Genomic DNA, 22054 nt, shown 5'->3' on the forward strand with positions numbered 1-22054 from the left:
CACCTTGGGAACTACTGGAGAGATTCTGGCTGAGTTCCAGCCAATGCCTTCTAGCCGCCATGGCTGAACAGGCTTGCTTCCTGCTCCTCTGGGGGATGAAGGAACTGAATGGGCATGCAGGTTGATGCTGGTTAACCTAGCCCACTCTCAGACAGGGACACATTCATACTTAACTTTTGTGACTTGATGTTTACAACTTGGCCTCTGGAGCCAAACTCACCATCATATTGTGAATGGTTTCTGGCAGTTTTGCACACCTTGAATTTATAGATGTACACCGAACCTTTCATCCCTCATTGTGGGACTGTGCTTAGAGATAAGGAATTTGGAGCGATAAGGAGGGAACTCCAATCCAATGTAACGGGTGTCTTTGTAGAGAGGTTTTGGTACAGGCTCACAAAGAGAAGCCATGGGAAACTACAGGGAGAAGATGACCACCAACAAGTCAGGAAGAGCAGCCTGGGGCACCTACTGATACTTGGGTCTCAGACTTGCAGTCCTCAGACAGTGAGAGAGGAATTTCTTTCAAGCCCTGAAGTCGTGTTGCATGTTACAGTAGTTCTAACACTAATAATCTGAGCATCTCTATGCCAGCTCTTACATCCAGTTACTCTTGTGACAATCACCAGCGTCCCTTCTCTATTTCTGTCATCGTGTCCTGGCTCTGCACTGCTTCCGTGACCTTAACCCATCTAGGGCCTTGAATTCCTCCTGCTAAGGCCTTTGGCCCAACTCCATAGTCAATCAGAGGGGTGCATGTGTGTGTGTGTGTGTGTGTGTGTGTGTGTGTGTGTGTGTTCGTGTGTGTGTATTGGTAGGGAGGCATGTGAAAGCTGGATTTTAGGGTGACTGTAGTCTTAACTTCTTCATCTGCTCTTCAGAGGCTTATAAAGATTCCTGGCTTCATAGTTCAACTCTTCACAAGTGAAACAATTGAAAATACTACCCTGTTCCCACTCCTGCCTGAATCCAAACCTCTTTGGTGACATTTCAGCATGAACTGGTTTCCCATCATGTGTCTCAGCCTTCTGCTTATGCCTCTGGCTCCGCACCCATGAATGGTGAATTCCCCAGCAGCACCCGGCCTGGCGTCCACTTCACACAAGTGTTTGGCATGGGTCATCTCCAGGAACAGACACTGAGTGAATGTTTTTGTGCAAACTGAGGTAAGATTCTCTTAAGCATGTGCTCACCACTAGGCTGATGATCCACACCAGCTCGGGGGTTGAGCATCTCTGCTTCTAGCAGCAAGGTGAATGTAAGTGGCTGCTAGTCCATTCATGGTGAAAGAAAGTGCTCTTGGTGAAGTGCAGAGTCTATCTCTTGCTTCTGCGGTCTCCTGGCTGGTGACAGGCTCTAGGTTTTATGGTTTGAATGTCCCCCCTGATGACAGGTCTTGGGTGTTCTGGTTTGAATCTGGTGTGTCCCCCTGGTGCTTGGGTGTTATAGTTTGAATGTATTGTGCCCATGGATCCGGTACTGAAGGCTTAGTTCCCAGTGGATGGTACTAGAGGTTTTAGTAGTTATTTTATCCTTGACTCTGCCTAGCAGGAGGAAGTAGTTTACTGGGGAACGGGTCTTTGTGGGTATTTTATCTTTGCTTCTTGCCTCTTTCTCTGTTCCCTGTCCACTATGAGATTAAATAGCTTTTTTACCACGATCCACTCACCACGATGTTCTATCTCACCATGGGCCCAGAATCTGTGGGGCTAAGCAATGTGGACCAGAAACCATAAGCCAAAAACAAAGTCCTTTTCTCTTTAACTTGTTTGTACCAGGAATTTTGTCATAGTTACCAGAAGAGTTAACTAACCGCTACGCTACATGACTGTAATTCCAATACTCAGGAGGCTGAGGCAAGAGGATAGCAAATTTGAGGCCAGCCTGGGCTACACATCAAGATTCTGCGTCAATCAAACTAAGCCAAACCCAACCACCACTTCCACTCTAAAAGCTACCAACCACACGTGGTTCTGGTCACGGTAGCTAGAAGGGCTGTTTTGCCTCCTTTTGTTGGCCCTTGGATTCAGGGCTCACTTAAGAAAATCGTCTCGGACACTGTGTGCGTCCTCACTTCTCTCTTACCTGACTCAGTCTTACTTTGCTATAATGGATACTTGCCTTCCTCATATCTGCAAGTGTACACTAGTGGGGACTAGGGAGAAGTTGCCTTTTGTGTCCTTTCCAGTCGCTGTGACACAGTGCTTTGAGAAAGGCAACTCAGAAGGAAGTTATAGCCCATCACTGTGGAGTGGTGGGGGGAGGGGGAGGGGGAGGGGGAGGAAGGCAGCAGGAATTAGAAGCAGCTAGTCACACCCATAGTCAGAACAGAGAAGGGAAGAAATGGACACATTCGTGGTTTCAGCTCTTTCTACACTCTTACACCCAGGCAATGGTGTCTTCCCAGGACAACGAAGGTAGTCAAAAAACCTCACAGCCATGCCCACAAGTAGCTCACCTTGATGTATACCGTTCTTCCCTCATCAAGGCTCTCCCCCAGGGTGATTCTAGACTGTGCTATTCACAATGAGAAGCAGCCATCATTACTGCATAGAGTTAAGGTCGTGGTGGTAACATAGAGCTATCCTTTGGACCGGAATGTTTCGGACCATTGATGAGCCCATGGTTTGTGTCTTGCTATGGGAAATCAAGCAATATCAGAAACTAAGTACTTGGCAGACACAAATTTGGTTCCTTGGTTGAAAATGTAGATGTCCTTTGTCTTGCTATTTGGCAACAGTGTTCAGATGGAAAAGAACACTGTGTTTCAGGGTTTCGAAAATGCAAATCATCTAAGAGATTAAAACTTAGAAGTTTCTGTCCCCTGCTATGGAAGCAAGGATGAAAAGCCTTTTGGGTCATGATGTTCATCCCAGCCCTATTGGAGGCTCGTGCGAGTCCAGTGACCATCTAAATGCAGGAAATGGATAACTCTCAAAGAAGAAACACTCAATTGTTTTCACAAAGAACATTTTTTAAAGCACAGTTTAAAATTCAGTTCACTTTTGGGGGATATTTTTAGCATCTTGAGAATGTTCCAGATTGCTGACTCAGTAAGCCCAGGCTCTTAAAAAATGCATGTTTTTAAACGCCACAATGCAACATTGTCTAAGCGCCTTGCCATTTGAGACTGACTGTATATTCTGAAGTCTGTCTTGGTTGCCTAGGGACTGTTCACAGCCTTTCTAGGCCCCAGACACTCCCTCCTTCCCAAATGTGATGAGAGGGCACGTTCCCAGCATAGTACAGAGAAGAGGGGCCCCAGGAGTGGCGTGTGAAAGAACAGAAAGTTACTGTGTTTCTGGCTCAGGACTGAAGGGGTTTTTCATCTAATGAAATTTAGCATCCTAGCTTTGGAGAGAAAGAAATGGAGGCCAGGGAGCAGCAGCCCATCTCCACGAGGTCCCACTGAGCCCAATTTCTTTCTCTCCATTAGCCTTGTGGGAGGGAGAGTGCCATGGGATGTGTGGACCATCTCCCTTCTGGTTTGGTGCAGCCCCTACTTGTCCCATGTATCGTCCCATGGTTTGGTTAGGTTTGGTTAGGTTTGGTCACAAGCAGTAAGTCTGAAGCACAATGGCTGCTTCAGGAGCCAGAAGCAGGAGGTATGACTCAGTGGCCTCTAGTGTGAGATACACCACATTGTTAAAAACGGATCCACTGTCGTCTCCAGTCTGTTTAAAATGTACATGACTCTATAGACACGGAAGTACAAGTGGTTTGATTTACAATGCTTTGACTTTGTGAGGGTGCAAAAGCCAACTCACATTACCATCGGGCTGCCGGTGTTCAGAAATTGTTCAATAGTAACCGGGTTTTGCCCAGTTGTAGGCACTCTGTAGCACCCTGGCATGTTGAAGGCAGATAAGCTTCAGCTATCATGTTTAGGATGCTAAGCATATTAAACGCAGTTCTGATTTAGGACACTTTAAACTTACTGTGGGTCTATCGGGATCCAAACTGAGGACTACCTGTCTGTCTAGTTTATCCAAGCAGGAAGTTTATCTGAGCACAGCAGAGGGGATGACCTCCATAGTCTGGGGATTAAGAAACAGACAACTTTTGTGTGCTCCAGGACCTCAAATGAGTTTTTTCAGGTTTCTGGAACCAAAAGCTAGACTAGCAGGGCAAAGCTCGTGTCTTTAGCTCAGGGATGCTGTCTTCCAAGACCACACCTGGAAACAGGTTAACAGACACTGGCGGGTCCATGCTGCTACTTCTCTGCCTCGGTGGTTTTCTGAACTCTTGGATATTTACTCTTCTATTTTGCCATCACAGGAAGGTCTTCAATGTGGACCAAGAGCCCTTGTTCAGTGTCTGTGATCCTGTTTCTTTGGTTATAAGTTGCAAGGAGCTGCTGAGTTAAGGTCTCAGGAGGTGCCTCTCCCGTCTTTTGAAAATAAAAACATCCAGTGATTCTGCAGTTTCATTTTTATGATACATAAATCTGTAAAAAACAAAACAAAACATCACTGAACGTTGCTAGAAGTTGGTGAGTGGAAGCAAGCATCATCTCATCATTTAATCTGGGGACTCAATGCGGGGCGGCAGCGGGGGGGGGCTCAACTTTTAGTGCCACATAGACCATTTGGAGTCAGAATGGTAACTGGAAGACTGGAATAGCTTCAGACTTCTCCCCCCACATCCTGAGCCAGTAGAGGGCAGCACAGATGACCTCCCCTTAATCTCCTGCCCTGGACTTTGGTCCCTCATCTTACTACCTTGCACCTGTTTTTCTGGCTCCTTCCCTGGGAGGCTACACTAGACTCTTTGCTAAGCCCGGTGCGCACAAACGCCAAGAGCCCCGCGTGCCCCATGTCCCTCGTTCTGACGGGCATTTATACCTTTTAGGTTGGCTGTGGTAGCACACGCCTGTACTCTCAGCACTCAGGAAGCTGAGGCAGTAGGATTGTGAGTTTCAAGGCACAGAGCTAGGTACATAGTGAGACCTTGTCTCAAAGTAAGTGATGTAAAAAAAAAAATAATGTAATAAAATAATGTCGACGTCTCTGAGCGGAGGAATATCTTACATACGGACACGTGTGCTAGTTGTTTTATTGCTGTGGGAAAACACTGTGACCAAAAGTGATTTATGGAAGAGTTTATTTTGGCTTTTGATGAGAGAGAGAGAGAGAGAGAGAGAGAGAGAGAGAGAGAGAGAGAGAGATATGACACAGGTGTCCAGGGACCTAAGAGCTCACTTCTCATCTGCACGGCGAAGCAGAGAGGGGGAACTGGAAGTACAGTGGGGCTGTGAACCCCCCCCAAGCCCACTGGGGCTGTGAACCCCCCAAGCCCACTGGGGCTGTGAACCCCCCAAGCCCACCTCCAGGATGGCTGCACCTCTGGAAGGCTCTGTGTCCTCTTCAAATAGTACCACCAACTGGAGGACAAGTGTTTCAATACCTGAGTCTGAGGGCGGGGCACATATTTTATTCAAGTCAAACAATGCTGTTTGTTTGAAACCCTGCTCCCTTCCCTCTCAAGGATCCCCAGTCTTCATGGTAGGCTTGGAGAGTCTGCAACCAGCCACCCTGCTACACAACAGCGAGAGCTGAGGGAGTATTATGGTTTGGATAGGAAATGTCCAGCAACAGGCGCTGCAGTTCATCTAGAGGTGCTATTTAGGGAAGTTACGGAGACTTTGGGAGGTGGGGTCCAGCTGGAGAAAGTAGGTCACTGGGTAGGGCCACTGGGGGTCATATGTTTTCCCAGTCCTCATCAAGTTCTCTTTGCTTCTTGCTTGACATTGTGCAAGTATAGCCTCAGCCCCATGCTCCCAACACCATGCCGTTCTGCCTCCCCACAGACCAGAATCAGTGCATCCGAGGGCTATGGGCCTCTCCCCTTAGAAACTGTGAACCCAGACAAATACTTCTTCCTTTCGGCTGTTCTCTCAGGGACTTTGGCATAATTACATAAGATGAGCTGACACAGGAGATTGCCAAGGATGGATAGGATGAGGGAATGGGCACTTCCTGCTTCCCCAGAGAACCAGAGGGTTCTGGATGGGAACTGGATAATCCAAATTAGACCTGAAAGATGAGTGGTATATTAATGGGTAGGAGGAGGCAGGGGTGGGTGTTGGAGGAGGTAGAACGCCTTCTGGAAACCCTCAAAGGTGTGGTCCGCAGAAGCCACCAGTGAAAGGCTATGGTGCAGTCAGAGTTCGATGGTTAACGTGGCTGGAATCTGTCAGCTTTCTGAAATAGTTCTTCACTACAGATGGGTGTAGTCTGATTCATGGTGTGAAACTGATGTGCATTCAGTACAAACCATACCTTCAGTTAAGAGCCCCTCTCATGATGGGCAGTGGTGGTCAGCCGCAGCTATCACCCAGCCAACGATCATGAGGGGAAACACTGACACTCAAGTGTCCCATGTTTCTAAGCTACAGTGATGGGTAGGTTGAGTGGCTTGGATTCCACTTGGACCTGATGTTTGCATCTCATGCTGTTTATCAGGACATCGCCCATCTTAAATTGAGGAGCACCTGTCACTGCAGTCAGTGGCGGTCTCAAGCCTTCCCATGTGTGTCATCACCATCTGCTTCCACTGTTCTCCCCACCCCCACCCCTGACCCTCCCAATCTACCCACAATCAAGCAATAAAATCTTGATGCTGCTTCATCCCTGAGCCTCCAGGTCCTCCTGACCAGCTAGTGCCAGACTTCCCTCTTTACAGTTTAGCGAGTGATTCTCACACTGGTGGAGAGAGAGCGCCATTGACGAAACCCGCCCTGAAGCCAGATCCAGAGAATGACACGATCCTGGCCACCAGCTTTTAAAGTCGTGCCCTTCCATGTTTGCTCACCACAGTTGCACATCCTCAGTAGCTATGTGTTTATTTACAGAGGGCAACGGCTATTACCAGGCTGTTCCCAAAACAGAAGTTTAACAGGTGAAGATTCAACAAGGGGAAATCTAAGAGCAGCTTTGGTCCACCCGGCAGTGAGCTGGGGGGTTGGGGGAGAAGAAGGCAAGCATTCCTCAGTTGCTAAGTTGCTAGGACACTGTTGTGACTGTGTAGACACTGGGGCTAATGCTGGTCAGCGGGGGTCCTCGATTCTTCTCATTGAACAATTGAAATAGGATCCCACATAGATTTGCAAAAGTAACAAGACCACTGCAGAGAGAAGCCGTGGTGCAGGTCAGAGAAGGGTACCTCTCAAGACTGTACCGATGGGCAAGAGCACTTGAGCCTCCATTACTGTCTGGTTCTTCCTTGTATGGGGTTCAAGAGGAAGAGCTTAGTTCCTAAGGGGTACAGTGAGGGTGGTTCTCTGCTTTGACTGACAGGTTTGGATTTCATAAGCCCGTAGTCACTGAGCGTGACCCCTCTCATATGCATCTGATTTCAATCATAGACAAGCCCACTTATGCATATGCATAAGATGGTAAATAGGAGATTCCTTCTAAAAGGTCACTTGAGGACTCATTTTTACCTTAGTGTGCATGTACCCAAATCAGTTCAGGTTGGCTTAACCCTTCAGCCTGAGAATATATTTGAATAGAAACTAAGTTCGACAGTCATTAGGGGAGGAGAAACCTGCGCTGTTGTTCAGGGGTGTGTGTGTGTGTGTGTGTGTGTGTGTGTGTGTGTGTGTATGACCTGATGGAGGTACATAGTTGCTTTGCATTAGAAGTGAGCCAGAGGAACACAGCAGAGAGAGTGGCCATAAAAGACCCGGCCAAGAAAGAGATCCAGAAATATTTTCAGACACATAACCACACCTTGTCCTGTCCATTTAGATTGTTTTGAGGCTATTTTTTCTGGTTCAAAGCCATGTTAATGTAAGAGAGTGGTTTAATAACATAGCAATGGTCTGGGTACCATGAGAAGTGCTAGTGGCTTGGAGGCAGAAAAGGACTAAAACAGCCAGGATGGGGTCCCTAGCTCCCTAAGGGGCAGGCATACAGCTCCTGACCAAGTAGGAACAAGGCATGAGTGTCTCAGGACTGGAGGAGGATGCTGCAGTCTTGGCCTGGGGCATGTGGGACAGTGACATGGCTTTGAGCTGATTTAGGTGGGAACGGGACAAAAAGTCATAGCTATTCACATTCTTAGCTTCCTGTCTCCAAAGCTCATCCAGGACCACAGACAAAGGAATCCAAGGGTGTCAGGACCAGCTGGAGGAGCTAAGGTTGGTCTCCACCGGCACTGATTGATGCCGAGGACCTTCTACAGATGGAGTCCACCTTCAGGAAAGATAAAATGCGTACGGAGTGGAAGTAGCAGTGTTGGGACTCAGGCCAAGGTAATCTAACCACTAGGAATCACTAAGACTTGGCAGGAGGGTTGGTACCCACCTGTGCTGTATAGTTTTATGTCAACTTGACATAAGCTGGAGTCATAGGTGAAGAGGGAGCCCCAACTGAGAAAACACCTCTGTAAGATTGGGCTGTAGGCAAGCCTGTGAGGTATTTTCTTAATTAGCAATTGATGGGGAAGGGCCCCTTATGGGTGGTACTATCCCTGGTCTGATGGTCCTGGGTGCTATAAGAAAGCAGGCTGAGCAAGCCATGAAGAGCAAGCCAGTAAACAGCATTCCTCTGTGGCTTCTGTGTCAGGTCCTGCTCCTAGGTTCCTGCCCTGTTTGAGGTCTGGTTCTGACTTCTTTTGGTGATGCACAGTGGAAAGTGTAAACCAATAAACCCTTTCTTCCACGACTTGCTTTTGGTAATAGTGTTTCATCACGGCAGTAGTGACCCTAAGTAAGACACTATCCTAATTGGCACCCTGTCCAAGCTCCCACTCTGCCCAGAAGCTTACCAGTAGCCGTATATCTCAGGCCAATATTCTCAGATGTGTTGGAATAACTACTAGTCCTGATAAAGAAATTGACTCGGGGCTGTTTCTCCTGCACGATGGGACACATTTATTCTAACAAGAGCATAAAAGGCGTGGGACCAAGTATTGTCTTACTATCCCCTCGTCCACCCTGAGAACTGACTTGCACTGAATGTCGATATGGTGTTGGGTGTGGCTTGCCCAAAGGTCCATGTGCTAGAAGCTGGGTTCCTGGTGTGGTGATGGGGACATGTTGGTATCTTTAGAAGGTGATACTTAGGCGGTCCTCAGACTGGTCTCTCCTTTGCTCTGGCTTCCTATATGGCCATGCATGCTCTCCCTTTTGCATGTTTTTCCCCATGAGGTACTGAAGACAAGGGAGTCTCTCATCTGAGCAGATGCTATGCTGTTTGAATTTCCAGTCTCCAAAGTTGTGAGATAAACCTTTTCCTTTTAAGTACCCAGCCTCAGTCATTTTTGTTATAGTAACAACAGCCTATGCATGATTGATTCAAAGGAGTAGCAGTTCTTCTCCTCTTCTCCCCTCGACATGCCAATTGAATTAATTTCTAGGTTTTAGTCCTTCTAGAGAAACACTGAAAGTGAAGGGGAAGGGGGAGGGGGAGGGGGAGGAGGAACAAAATCCCTTCATAAACCACAAGTCACTGTACCTTATTGAAATAAACCACTGTGCTCCATTCTAAAGGTGATTTGATATACACTAAATACATTTTTTTCTGGAGGCTGGAGAGAAGGCTCAGTGGTTAGGAGCATTTGCTATTCTTGCAGAGGATCCAGGTTCAGTTCCCAGCACCTCCTCTGGTAGCTAACAACCATCTATGATGCCAGTTCTGTGGATCTGATGCCCTCTTCTGGCCTCTGTGGGTAGTACATGTATGTGGTGCACACACACACACATACATACAAAAAAAAAAAAAACCCCAAAAAAACCAAACATTAAAAAGTGCATTTTCTGGGATTGGTTATCTATTTCAGTGGTAGATTTCTTGCAAGACCCTGGGTTCCATCTCCAGCATTCACCCTGTCAAAAAAGGCGTGCATCTTTCCTCCTCTCTAGTTACTGTCACTGCTTCCCAGAACTACCTCACTCCCTCTCCCTCGACTCCTCGACATAAATCCTGGCTGAAAGCTCACCCTGTGCTCTTCAACAATCTCCTCGGTTTTTCATTTCTTATTCAAGTGGATCTTGGCCTGTTCAGAAACCACAGGACTCCACTTATGCCTTCGATCTGCCCTGCCTGCTCCTTCTGTGTCACCAAACACCAGGAGCTGACAAAGACAAAGATGCCGTTAGCCAGAAGAGAAGGGGCATGGCATTTTGCATGTCGAAACCTTCCTCTCTGTAGATGCCTGCATGAGAAGCCTGGGCTGGTAGAGTCACATGCTACAGGGACCCTCATTCCTGGCAGTCTCAGAGCCCTGGATGCTCAGCCAGGCCCCCCTTGATGGAGCCTGGACGGTGCTTGGGCTTCATACAGCCGTCAGGTCTGGTTTTCATGCTACCCATGCGGCCCCAGGTTGGGCCTCCTTGCTTGGCATTGGAACTTCATTCCTGGCTGTCTCATGACCTCCCCAGCCCTTCACTTCCCCCACTGCCAAGAGATCTGATTCCATTTCCAAGACCTGGCATAACCCACTATATTCACAGCCTCCATACCACCCCGAAAACCCTTCCAATAACATTTCCCTAACTACAGTGGACGCTTTCATCTCCTGATTTTTTCTCCTTTAAATTTTCCTACTGACTAGGTGTCGCCAGACCGGACACTTAAAAGTTAATTTACAGAGTCCCGAGTTTCCTTTAGGGAACACAAGCTGAGATGCCAAAATCTCTGCTTTTCAAAGAATGTGATGTTAAAAACCACCCAGCTGGGTCCCAGACTGTAATTTAAAGGAAAAAGAAAAGGAGGAGGAGGAGGAGGAGGAGGAGACACGATAACTACGAAGAACCACACCACCACCACCACCACCACCACCACCACCACCACCACCACCACCACCACCGGAGTGTCCAAGGGTTGAAGCGTTTTGATTTACACACCATTTTCTCCCAGATAACCCGAAATTTTCCAACCGAGCACATTACTCATGTTACAAGAAACCATTCCTGCCCCACCTTAACCGCCTCTCCCCTTCCTTAAGCTTCTGGAAGCTGCCAGCAGATGGCGCTAGCCTGCCTGATTTTTTTTCCTTGTGGCCTTGGGAGTCAGACAGGGCGGTAGGTGGGGGAGAGGCCTGAAGTCAGAAGAACGCTGAGCCCAGGCCAAGATTTCTTCTGGCATCTGGAATGCATTAAAAACAACCCACAGAGCTGAATATAATTCTCCTTCGAAGAGAGTGGGGTGGGGAGAGAAGGAGGAGGAGGGAGGGAGAGAGGAAGACAGAGGAAAACAGAGCGGGGAGGGGAGAGGCAGCAGGGTTGAAAATGGCAGCGACAGGCAGAGGAGTCCACGGGTCATCCCGGAGACATGTGTCTCATCTCACTTGTCCATGTCAGCTGCCAGCATTTCTGTTCTGGGTGAACAGGGCGACATGGTTGAGAGGAGGAAGCAAGCAACAACCAGAGAGTTCTAACAGGATGGTGGGAAGGGATTACAGCCTTCTCCAGCCGGCTCCTCCTCACTGGCTTGGCGGTATCTGCTATTGGGGGCGCCTCCTCTGCACGCAGCCCTGTCGGCTTAGAGCACAGCATACCCGTGCTTATGGAGGCCGTGAGCAGGTTGAATTCCAGGGACCCACAGGCCTTCTCTGCCGCTAACCCTCATTCCTCCAACTCCCGATTCAATTTCCTTTTCTCCTGGGCCTTGACCAAAATTGTTTTTAATGGTTGCTCAACCACGCCCCCTAGTGCTTAGCTATGTGACCAGCAAGCAAAAGACAGTGGGGGCACACTGTCTGGGAAGGAGGCAGCTGAATATCAGTGGGGACCAGTTTGCAGGCCGGTTGGTTCTTCTTTCTACTCCTGATACCAGAGGACAAAGACACCCATTCCGCTAAGCTGGGAGAGAGCTGGGCCGGTTTGTGACTGTCCCCTGGGAGGCCATGCCAAGGTACAGGAGAGACTGTGCAGAGCTACCAGACAGAACCACCAGGCTAGGCTAAGCTGCCTGTGGGTGTCCTTTGTCCTTCACGGGAGCAGGTGTTGGGAGTCTGGTTCTTGGTAAGCAGTATTGGGAGGCGATGTGGAAACTGTAGGTGCTGCCTATAGTGAGAAGGCTGCCACGGTGTGGTTTGTCCACCAGTGCGATAGCATCCACCAGGAAGCCTATACTAGATGCTGCCATCTTGTCCTTGAACCTGTGAAACCTTGAACTAAAGAAATCTTTTTCCTTAATAAGGTACGCAGTCACGGGTGTTTCGTTTTAGCCACAGACAGTTAACTACTAGTACAACCACCCTGTCAGACTGTCTTAATTTCCATGGTTATGCTGAACTTAATCAAGGACATGGGCCACCACGAACGGGGCTTTCACATACAACAGCTACCAGCAGAGCCTTAGAATCCTCCCGGCAGGGCTTGCTGAGTGACACGGCTGAGCCCCCAGCCTGACCTTGGAGCCCACTGCCATCTTCTTGCCCTTGTAATCCTGCCAGCTGCCCTCCTGGCTCTTCCTGTGCTGGGCTCGCTGTCAGCCCCCTCAGGCCATGCCACCCTCAGCCCCACTTCTCCTCTCCTCCTGCTCTGCCTCATGAAGTCTGCAAAGAGCTGGCAGTGTTTCACGTTCATGTTCGTTCTGGGGTCAACTCAAAGTCATGACTGGCACCACAGACTGGAGCCCGTGTGAGAGGTCAGATCTTGTCCGCTGCTGGGTAATTTGAGCCCGTTGTGCACGCTGCCATGGCCTCAGTTTCCTCATAGGAAAAATGGGATGATGACAGCAGCTATGCCATGGGGTTGTTTTGAGGGCTGAGTTGGCACATTTAAGTTGCTTACCCGGGGCAAACACTTGATAATGGTTGCTGTTGTTAATAGCTCCCCTTCTCTCAAATCTGGTTGTCTTCAAGGAGTTCTGCTTTATGGGAAAGGGGATGTGGGTGGCTCTGTTAGTCTGTGCTTGGTCCTCTAGACTGATAGTTTCCAAACAGCAAAGTAGGTTTGGAAACATGTAACTACTCTCTTAGGATATATGAGGGAGCAGGGAACTTAGTTTTCTGTGGCAGGGTTAACTGTCTATTCCTCAAACCCCATGACCTTTTCCTCTTGGACACAAGTTAAAGTAAACTACATTCCCCAGCCTCCCTTGTGGGACTTCATTCTGTGCGACTTAATCAGAGCCTCTGTGATACCAGAGTGCCGCTCCTGTCCAGTCCTCAAGGCTGGCTCCATCTCCATCTTTCATTTGGTTGAAGTGGACGCCAGAGTACTGGGAGAGATATGAGGCAGAAGGGTCCTCCGTTCAGATGGACGAGAGAAGCAACTCCAGTCCAAGGAAGACAAGCTTTACCCCGTTAAGCCCATAAAATGTAACTTAGGATCCTTTTATACTAAGCCAACGGGTTAAAATTAATTTTGCGATGTTATCTGTTAATTTTTCTGTCTTAGGGTTTACATGTTTTAATACGTATAGAAATATGAAGAAATTCACATTTACAAGTCAATGTCTAACCTCTTAATAACATATGAACATCTGGGATCTCATCTCTGTGTTATTTGAGTGACTTAAATCCTCATGCAGGCAGGTACACACACAATTGGTGACCTTCGGAAAGACTCTGCCATATTTTCATTTCTCTTTGTGACCTGCTGTCACCTGGAGAAAGCGCAGGGAAAAATGAACAAGACGTCAAGTAAAACATTTTGCTAAGGGTCTTAAGTGGGTTGGAGGAATAGGGTTGGAGGAATAACTTAGAATGTTCTGTAGAACAGTAGAGTAAGTGTGGTTGACAGCAGTTAATCTCAAAATAATAGAGGGGACTTTGAATGTTCCCGATGCAAAGAGATGTTAGCTTTTTAGGGTGGTGGTCTGTGCCAACCGCCCCCACTAGCCATTATATACCAGTATCACGATGTCATGCTAGATCCCATTAAAATGTAATTATACCTGCCAATAAACTGTTTAAATGTTAGCAATGGAGCAAAGCAGACTGGAAATTAGAACACTAAAGCGTCTTATCTCTGATTGTAACTTGGTAACTATAAGCAGGGGATGTCCAAGCCCTTGGCTTCAGAATGTGGTTTCTCTGCTGGATGGTCTACAGGCACTTCTTATCTCTAACGTTCCACGGACTCTGTAGACGTCTGGTTTCAAGTGGGTGTGAGCTTCCTTTGGGACTAAGCGTAGAACGGCTTAAAGCATCCCCAGTGAAGCCCTTGCTCTGCCCCGCTTCTGGCTAAACTGCCCCATGAAGGCATTTCCTAGTTGCTCTCTGGGAATTTGCATCTGCATGGGCCACTTAAGACTGGATCCGAGATGGCCTGTGTTCTCCCATTGAGAGGAATCCGTGGGTCCTCAGAACTTCAACTTCTTGTAGCTATCTCCTCTTTCCAGTTCCTGCTCCCACACTGCTTCCTGTGAAGAAAATTCTGTGTTCCTAAAGACCCCAACGCCCAAACTGTCTGTTCCAAGGCGATATTCTGAATTCCAGATGTTTGTTCTCAATGGCCTCCAAACATCTCTGAGGCCAGCGTGCTCCTGGCACAGCCGTAGAGCATGTGTTCATATTCTAGTTAGGACCAAGGCCAAAGCAGGAGCGGCTGTCCTCAGGGTTGGGATTTTAATATGATGCTAGAGCCTCCGGGGTGAACGCTTCCTCTTCTGAGCTTTGACCAATCCACAGATAAAAAGCCCATCTTTCCTTGAAACTCGAGAGCTCTGTGCAGAACAGTGTGTATGAAGGGAGTTCCATTTTTAAAGCTTGTGTTTGGCTTACCATGAAGAGAGCTGTGCTCATCATAATTATGTCATTGTTAGTGTCTTCATCCTGGTTCATTCCAGTTCATTCTGGTTCATTCCGGTGTCAGTTTCACCTGATGATAGGACATATAACCTTGCCAAACGAGTTCACTTAGTCATTTCAAACATTCTCCTAATTTTTTTCCCCCTTAAATTCAGGTCTAGCATTCTTCAACATCTACTGTGTCTCTTGCAGATACATTGAGAAAAGAAAGGCTGCCGTAGTTCCATCACTGTGACAAACTGCCCAGCAAAGACAAGGGAGAAAAAGGAATTCATCTGGGCTCATGAAGTCAGAGAGTTTAGTCTATCCTACCTGGGAAGGCATGGTGGAAAGACTCCGTTTGTGGCGGCAGTAGTAGTTTGTTGAAGCAGAGGATGCTGGCAACAGAGGCTGAGCTAGACCCGTCAAAGGCCTACCCCATTGCTCTACCTCAGCCAGCCAGGCCTCATTTCCTAAGGATTCAAAATATCACCACCCACTGAGGTCAAGCATTGAGGTCCTGGGCTTGGGGACATTTAGTGAGAGGGAGGCATCAGCTGTAGGGATGTTGTGGGTCAGTGCTGGCACTGATCTATAGATCCCTGGCAGTCAGACCTCATGCCTGATGGCTGTCCATTGCTTCCCCTCCTCTCTATGCATCACTGGAGCATAAGCCCACAGCAGCTCACTAACCCCTGGGAGATGTGCAGGACTCTATGAGGTCACTCGAGGCTCAGTTACCTGGACACCACATTCCAGAATCTATCCAATGTCTTGACAATCATTTGTCTGTCAGAGGGTGGAAATCTCACTTAAAAATAGGCAGGAACTCTGCTTGGCAGGGCATGGGGGGAGGGAAAGAGAAAGAAAGAATGAGTCATTGAATCAGAATAAATTCAGACAAGGTGATCCTTACATTCCTTTCGCGTCCTTGTCTTACGTAGGTTTGAGGGTGGATTGGGAGAGTCTTGCTGTGGGGCGCCTGTCTATGAGGGAAGCTGAAGGACCGACCACCTTTCAGTGGCTCCAAGTTGACTGGGTTCACAGTATTCCTGAATCACTTTAGCAAGGACCCATTTATTGGCCCATTCTTTGCCCATAGGAGGGGTGTAGGACACATCTTCACCCCCAGATCGAGATGCCTGAGAGCATCATAGGTCAGATGACAATCACTGACCCAGCATCAGTGTATCGTCAACAGCATAGACGGGCAAGGAGAAAAGCCCTCAAGCCTTTATCTTCCTCCTCCCCCTCCTCTCTCCTGAGCCCTCTGCTGTCTCCTTCCCTGTCCTTCCCTTAGGCCTCCCCTGTACCCAGCACAGTCGACTCATGACAGTGGGGGTCCTTGATTTCAGCCTCTTCCTCGACTTCCCTAGTACCAGTAGCTCTCTTACCGCTCCCCTCACCCCCAGAAGTAACAAGCAAAAAAAAATCAATGCCACACATTGTCAGACATCCCTGTTGGGTAGAACTGTTCCCTGGCTGAGATCCACACTGGTTTAGACAAATTACAAATGTAAAAAAAAAAATCTCAGCAGTAACTGCTTTTACATGCTGTATATTACAGTGTCTAACAGTAGCAGAAGATGATTAAACATTACTGATAAAAATAAAGCTCCGGGTTTTATTCTAAGCCTAATACTTGTTATTTGGAATATCCCCCACCTCAGCATCTCAGAATCAGTGAGAACTAGAGAGGCGTATCAGCAGTGTAGATCACTGGCTGCTTTTCCAGAGGACTCAGGTTCGATTCCCAGCACTGACATGGCAGCTCACAACCATCTGTAATCAAGTTTCTGGGGGTTCCAATGCCCTCTTCTGATCTCCTCTTACACCAGACATGCACACATATACAGGCAAAACATTCATATGCATAATTTAAAAACAAAAGAAACAATGTGACCTGTTTTGCTATTCAAAGATCACTTAGATTATGCCTTTATATTTTGCTCTCTTTACCTTTAGTGAAAAAGATGGAGGTGTTTGTTTGTTTGTTCATTTTTGGAAAGTGGAAAAAATTAACTGATTTCTCATAAGTGATTTAACATTTTATTCTAAACCATTTAATCCTCTGGAGTCTGACATGGATTAGAGTTCTAAAGAAATTAGACTCTAAGACATAAATTGTAATTCCAACCACACATCTCTTATTTTTGGCAGTGTGTAGAAAAATAATTTATACTCTTGATAGTCACAGACATATAGATTTTTAGCCTGTATTCTTATTAAGGCCATGCTTAAATGGTCGGTTAGTATGTATTTCAGATTTTGTTACATTTATTATATTATTCCAGATGTACTTGATGTCACCATTTTCATAGCTGTTTTTTTTATAAAGGAATTTTAATCCAGTAACATGGCTGCTTTGGCAAAGGATCACATCCAAAGACCTTCTAGGTCTTACATGATCTGGCTGGAATGCAGATACACCCTTAGTACACACCTTTAATCCCTTGGACTGGAATACACACACTCCCTTAGTAAACATCTTTAATCCCTTTGACTGGGATACAGATTGCTCCCTTAGTACACATCTTTAATCCCAAGCAATGTAGTTTGTAAATGGAAACAGCCATGTTTGAAAGTGATGTCTAATCGAGGGGCAGACATAGTGATGAACCAAGGAAAGATTTGACAGAATGAGTCAGAGATAGAATACACCCAACTCTCACAACAAAAACAAACAAACAAAAAAAAAGTGATGTCTAGTTAAGGAGAGAGAGAGAGAGAGAGAGAGAGAGAGAGAGAGAGAGAGAGAGAGCAGTTTTACCAGGAACGTTTTACAGAGACAGGTTGCAGGTGAAGACAGAACAAGCTAGAGAATGAGAAGCCAGAAGATTAGAACAGATTGCCAGGGTTAGGTAGAAGCCAAGCAGAGCAATTCCGTCAGAACCGGAGAGAAGCCAGTTTGAATCAGTCAGCTTGGAGAGGAGTTTGAGCCAGAACAGCTGAGTTTCTTCAAAAAGAGCTAGAAAGAGTGAACTTATACATTAGCAAATCTTGGAGGCTAATTCTAGGCAACGCTCAGCAGAAAACGGCTGGAAGCTGAAGCATTCAAGATTCAGGTTTGCAGAAGATTAGACTGTACAGAGGCTAGAAGCTTGCAGGCCTAGGCCTAGAGATGATAGAACACAGAGAGAAACGCACTGGGCTCAGCCCAAGGCATGTATTCATACCGCTTGCTTATGGCTCTCATCTCATCTCTGAGGAAATAAAAACTCCACTTACAAGTTTTTATTCTACATTGGATTATTTCTGAGCCTTTGGTCTCTTTTTATGACAGGGGCTGCAATGAGTGTCAGCAAAACAAAATGTAGGCAGTACAAACAGCAGCAAGAAAATGAGAGAATGGCTCTTGAGGTGAATCTGTTTCACCCAACGCATGTTAGCATTAGTGTAATTTGTACCTAAAATGTAGGTTTGACCATCTAGGTTTTAATAATTACTAGAGGAAAGATACTTCTGTCTTAAAATATGTGAAATAGTGGTTAAGAGCACTATATGAGGACCTGGATTTGACCCCCCACCCATGTTGTGGCTCACAACTCCAGTTCCAGGAGATCTGATGCCCAGTTTTAGCCTCCTTCTGCACCAGGTATATGCATGGTGCACAGATATACATGCACAAAAACCACTAATACACATAAAATAAAACAAAGTTTTAATGAAAAAGAATATATAAAGGGTAGTAAAGAATTAGTGCCCTGACATTCTTAGACTAGCATCTTTATCAGTTTGGGCTAGTGTAACAGAACACACTGACTGACTTCAATAGCGGACATTTGCTTCTTACAGTCTGGAAGCTGTGAACCATAGAGGCAGAGTCTGGTGAATAGTCATTTTCTCCCGAGGTAGAGAGAGAAATGAAACGTGTGCACGCTTGCTCTGACCTCTTCACCCGTTCATAAGGCTTCCATCTTATGACCTAATTACCTCCAAAGCCCCACTCCAAATATCAGAATTACTTGTGCTTTTTGGTGCCCACCAGAAAGATATTGCTATTGTTCTTGAGGTTTTGTTTGCTGATTTTTATTAATGAGAAAGAGAGATCTCGAGAAAGACAGTGCTTCAAATGCTGCAGAGTCCCTTCTGGGACTCGATGGCAGGCCTCCTGAGGACAAGGGGAGGCTTTTGCGGTTTCTGTGAATATGTCCACTGCCCTTAGCATGTGGCTCTGGCCCACATCAGACTAGACACTTCCATAGAAGGTGTGGTGGGTTCTGCCCTGGTCTCCTTACAACTGGAGAATCACTTTCACCAAAGTTGAAACACAGACAGACAAGTCCACAATGGCTGAGCCTTTTTGGTCTTTAGCTCTGTAAATCTGCCCTTTTGACAGAGGCAGAGCTCTCCAGGTATAGCACAGCTCAGCAGTGAGAGCTGTCCCTGAGGTGGCTCTGTACACCATGGCTGACTTGTGGCTGTCCTCCCCAGCTAGCAGCTGTTCCTCTTCCAACTGACTGGCTATGGTTAGAGGTGAAAGGTTGTGTCTATTCCCTCCTGTGAAAAGTTTTAAGAACACATACAGTCTTCATTTTTCTCTCTCTATTCATTTCTCTCAGCTCTGTCTGGAGTCTGTGGCTCCCATCACATCCATACCTATTTCTCTTAGAGTTTAGATGTCCATTCGTGGGGCCTTCAAGTACTGCTGCTCCTTTAAATGACCTACCTCATTAGGACTCCTATAGGCAGGAGTGAGCTGGTGGGTTTTTATCTTTACCACAGACAGGATGGGGAAATTGAGGATGTGAAGAATTGAAGTTAGACTCCCTTAAGACTATCCTATATTAATTCAATTTTTGAAAAATATCTTTGAAGGATATAGAGTATTGGTGTCTTAATTCCAATCACAAGAACTGCTCCCTTCACCCCTCTCTCAGCACCCCACTCTGCTACGTTTGTGGAAGAATTAAGACACAGAGAGGTTCATTAAATATGATTATCAGCTCTTTGGAAATTTGGAGCAATATTCTGGTTTGGTTTCCTCTGTCCAGAAATCACACACAGGGATGAGTAACTTGAGGCTGGCTCCTACCCTGGGAGTGCTCAGATTCTTGGCTCAAGGTGACACAGGGGCCTGGAACATTCCAGAGGAAGCAAGGGCAAAACAAATAAAGAAACAGAGAACTATGCCTGTCAGACTGGACGTGAATGGATGAGGGTGGCTGCAAGCTCTCCAAGGACTGGTGGCCTCTCAGGTTAAAGGGCACCAAAGGAAATACACAGGTTCCCTGGGTTACGAGGAAGGCTTGCCTGTGCCTGCAGGGTATGCTGTTGTGAGACCTCTAGGCTTTGAGAGATGGACCAGAGTGACTCACACTTCCTGAGAAGTGTCTTATCTCTGCCAGACAGACATCTGTGCCTTCCTTTGACTAAGAAGTCACCCATGCAGGGCCACTCCCTCTCAGGCAGATCAGCAAGTCTTTATTGCTCCCTAGGGTTGGTCCTGAGAACAGCCCCAATGACAACGAAGGAAGGAGAGCTTGCTGTCTCTCGGATTTCTGTTTCCTTTTGCTTTCTTGGTCCCTCATGTCCCAGACTCAGCAGCTGTCTACAGACCAGAAGGGATTGATGAGCTTCTTGCCTTTAGGAGGAATGAGGACAACACTAGACCAACCACATTTTGCTAAAGGGGGGGATGTCTTACTTAGGGTTTCATTGCTGTGAACAGTCACCATGACCAAGGCAACCCTTATAAAGGAAACCATTTCATTGGGGCTGGTTTACAGTTTCAGAGGTTCAGTTCATTATCACCATGGTGGGAAGCATGACAGCATGCAGGCAGACATGGTACTGGTGAAGGAGCTGAGAACTCTACATCTTGATCCAAAGGCAGTCAGAAGGAGACTGTCTTCTGCAGGCAGCCAGGAGGAGGGTCTCTTCTGCACTGGGCAGAGCTTGAGAATTAGGAGACCTCAACCCTGCGGCCCCCCCCCCAGTGACACACTTCCTCCGAAAAGGCAACACCTCTTAAAAGTGTCAATCTGTATGGACCAACCATACTACCACAGGGCTTTAATAAAGATGCACCCTTCTGGCCAGAGGGTCATTGGTCGCTTGAGATTACTTACTTTGGCTTTACGGATGTGTTCCATTGATAGTCTTTGCCTCCCACCCCCAGGGAGACACAGTAGAGTGTATACAAAGCACAAGCAAGTTGTCCCTGGGCAGAGTTGCTTCTTCTTTCCTAAGACAGAGGCTTACCACACAGGCTTCCTGAGAGAGCATTCGGGAAGTCATGAGAGATAAATAATCACATCTGCTTTTGCTGTTTAATGGTGGTGGGGACCATAGAGCTTTCTTGCCAGAGACAGCGTGGACATCAGAGTGGATTTGTGAGTGTGTGGAATGCCACACAGAGAAAGGCACTGTTGCTACATATAAGGGGCTCACAGTCTGGTGCTGGAGTCAGGACTCTTAGCAAAGGTTGCTGCAGTGATGGTGGCAGGAGTGTAAATAAGGTTCTGCTGAATCTTAAGACATTGATTCAGGTCAGGGGAGGCTTCATAGACAGGTCACAGTCAGACTGGGTTCTGAAGCAAGAGTGTGATTTCTGCAGGCAGGGAAGGGAGACGATTTTAGGGACTTGAATGAGGGAGCACGAGGCATGTTCTGAACTGCCAGGAGTTCTGTTTGATGAGGGCAACATTCTTACGACATGTTCCATGGAACTCTGGTCCTTGGAGATGAGCCATTGTAAAGGGTCAAATTTTTTAGAGCTCACCTACTGTGTGGTTCTCTTCGAGTTCTGAGATTCACCGAAGAGTACTGAAGGCCCGTATGGATGCAAAGAAAGCAAGGAAAAACCACTTAGCCATTTAAAGTGAGCTACTCCTTCCTTTGTCAAAAAAAAAAAATCCTTCAACTCCTATAACTAGAATCTGATTGGATTCCTTTAAGAATAGGGCAGGCACAGAGAAAGGAGGAGGGCGTGATCTGGGAAAGGTCTGCTCAGGGGTCTGGAGACTCCTCCTGGATTTGATGGGAGCAGGAGTGGGTATCCTTTCTGCCTCAGCAAACATTTTTTATTCTAGTTCGCAAGTAATATATATTAATGTTAGAAGGAAGGAGGAGTAAGAGATCTAAGAAAAGAAATCTGAGCTTCCCTACAAAGCAGGACACAGAGTTATTCTTTAACTATGATGTATGTAGGTCTCAAGTGGGGGCTGTTCCTGCTCAGGGCAACTCTCGATCTCATTCAACTTACCATCTGATTGTGGGTACAGACTATGGGCAAATGAATAAACCTGCAATGGAGTCAGTAGTGCGGAGAAGTCACACACACACACACACACACACACACACACACACACACACACAGAGAGAGAGAGAGAGAGAGAGAGAGAGAGAGAGAGAGAGAGAGAGA

The sequence above is a fragment of the Mus pahari genome, chromosome 14 (assembly GCF_900095145.1).
Source record: "Mus pahari chromosome 14, PAHARI_EIJ_v1.1, whole genome shotgun sequence".
Classification (NCBI taxonomy): Eukaryota; Metazoa; Chordata; class Mammalia; order Rodentia; family Muridae; genus Mus; species Mus pahari.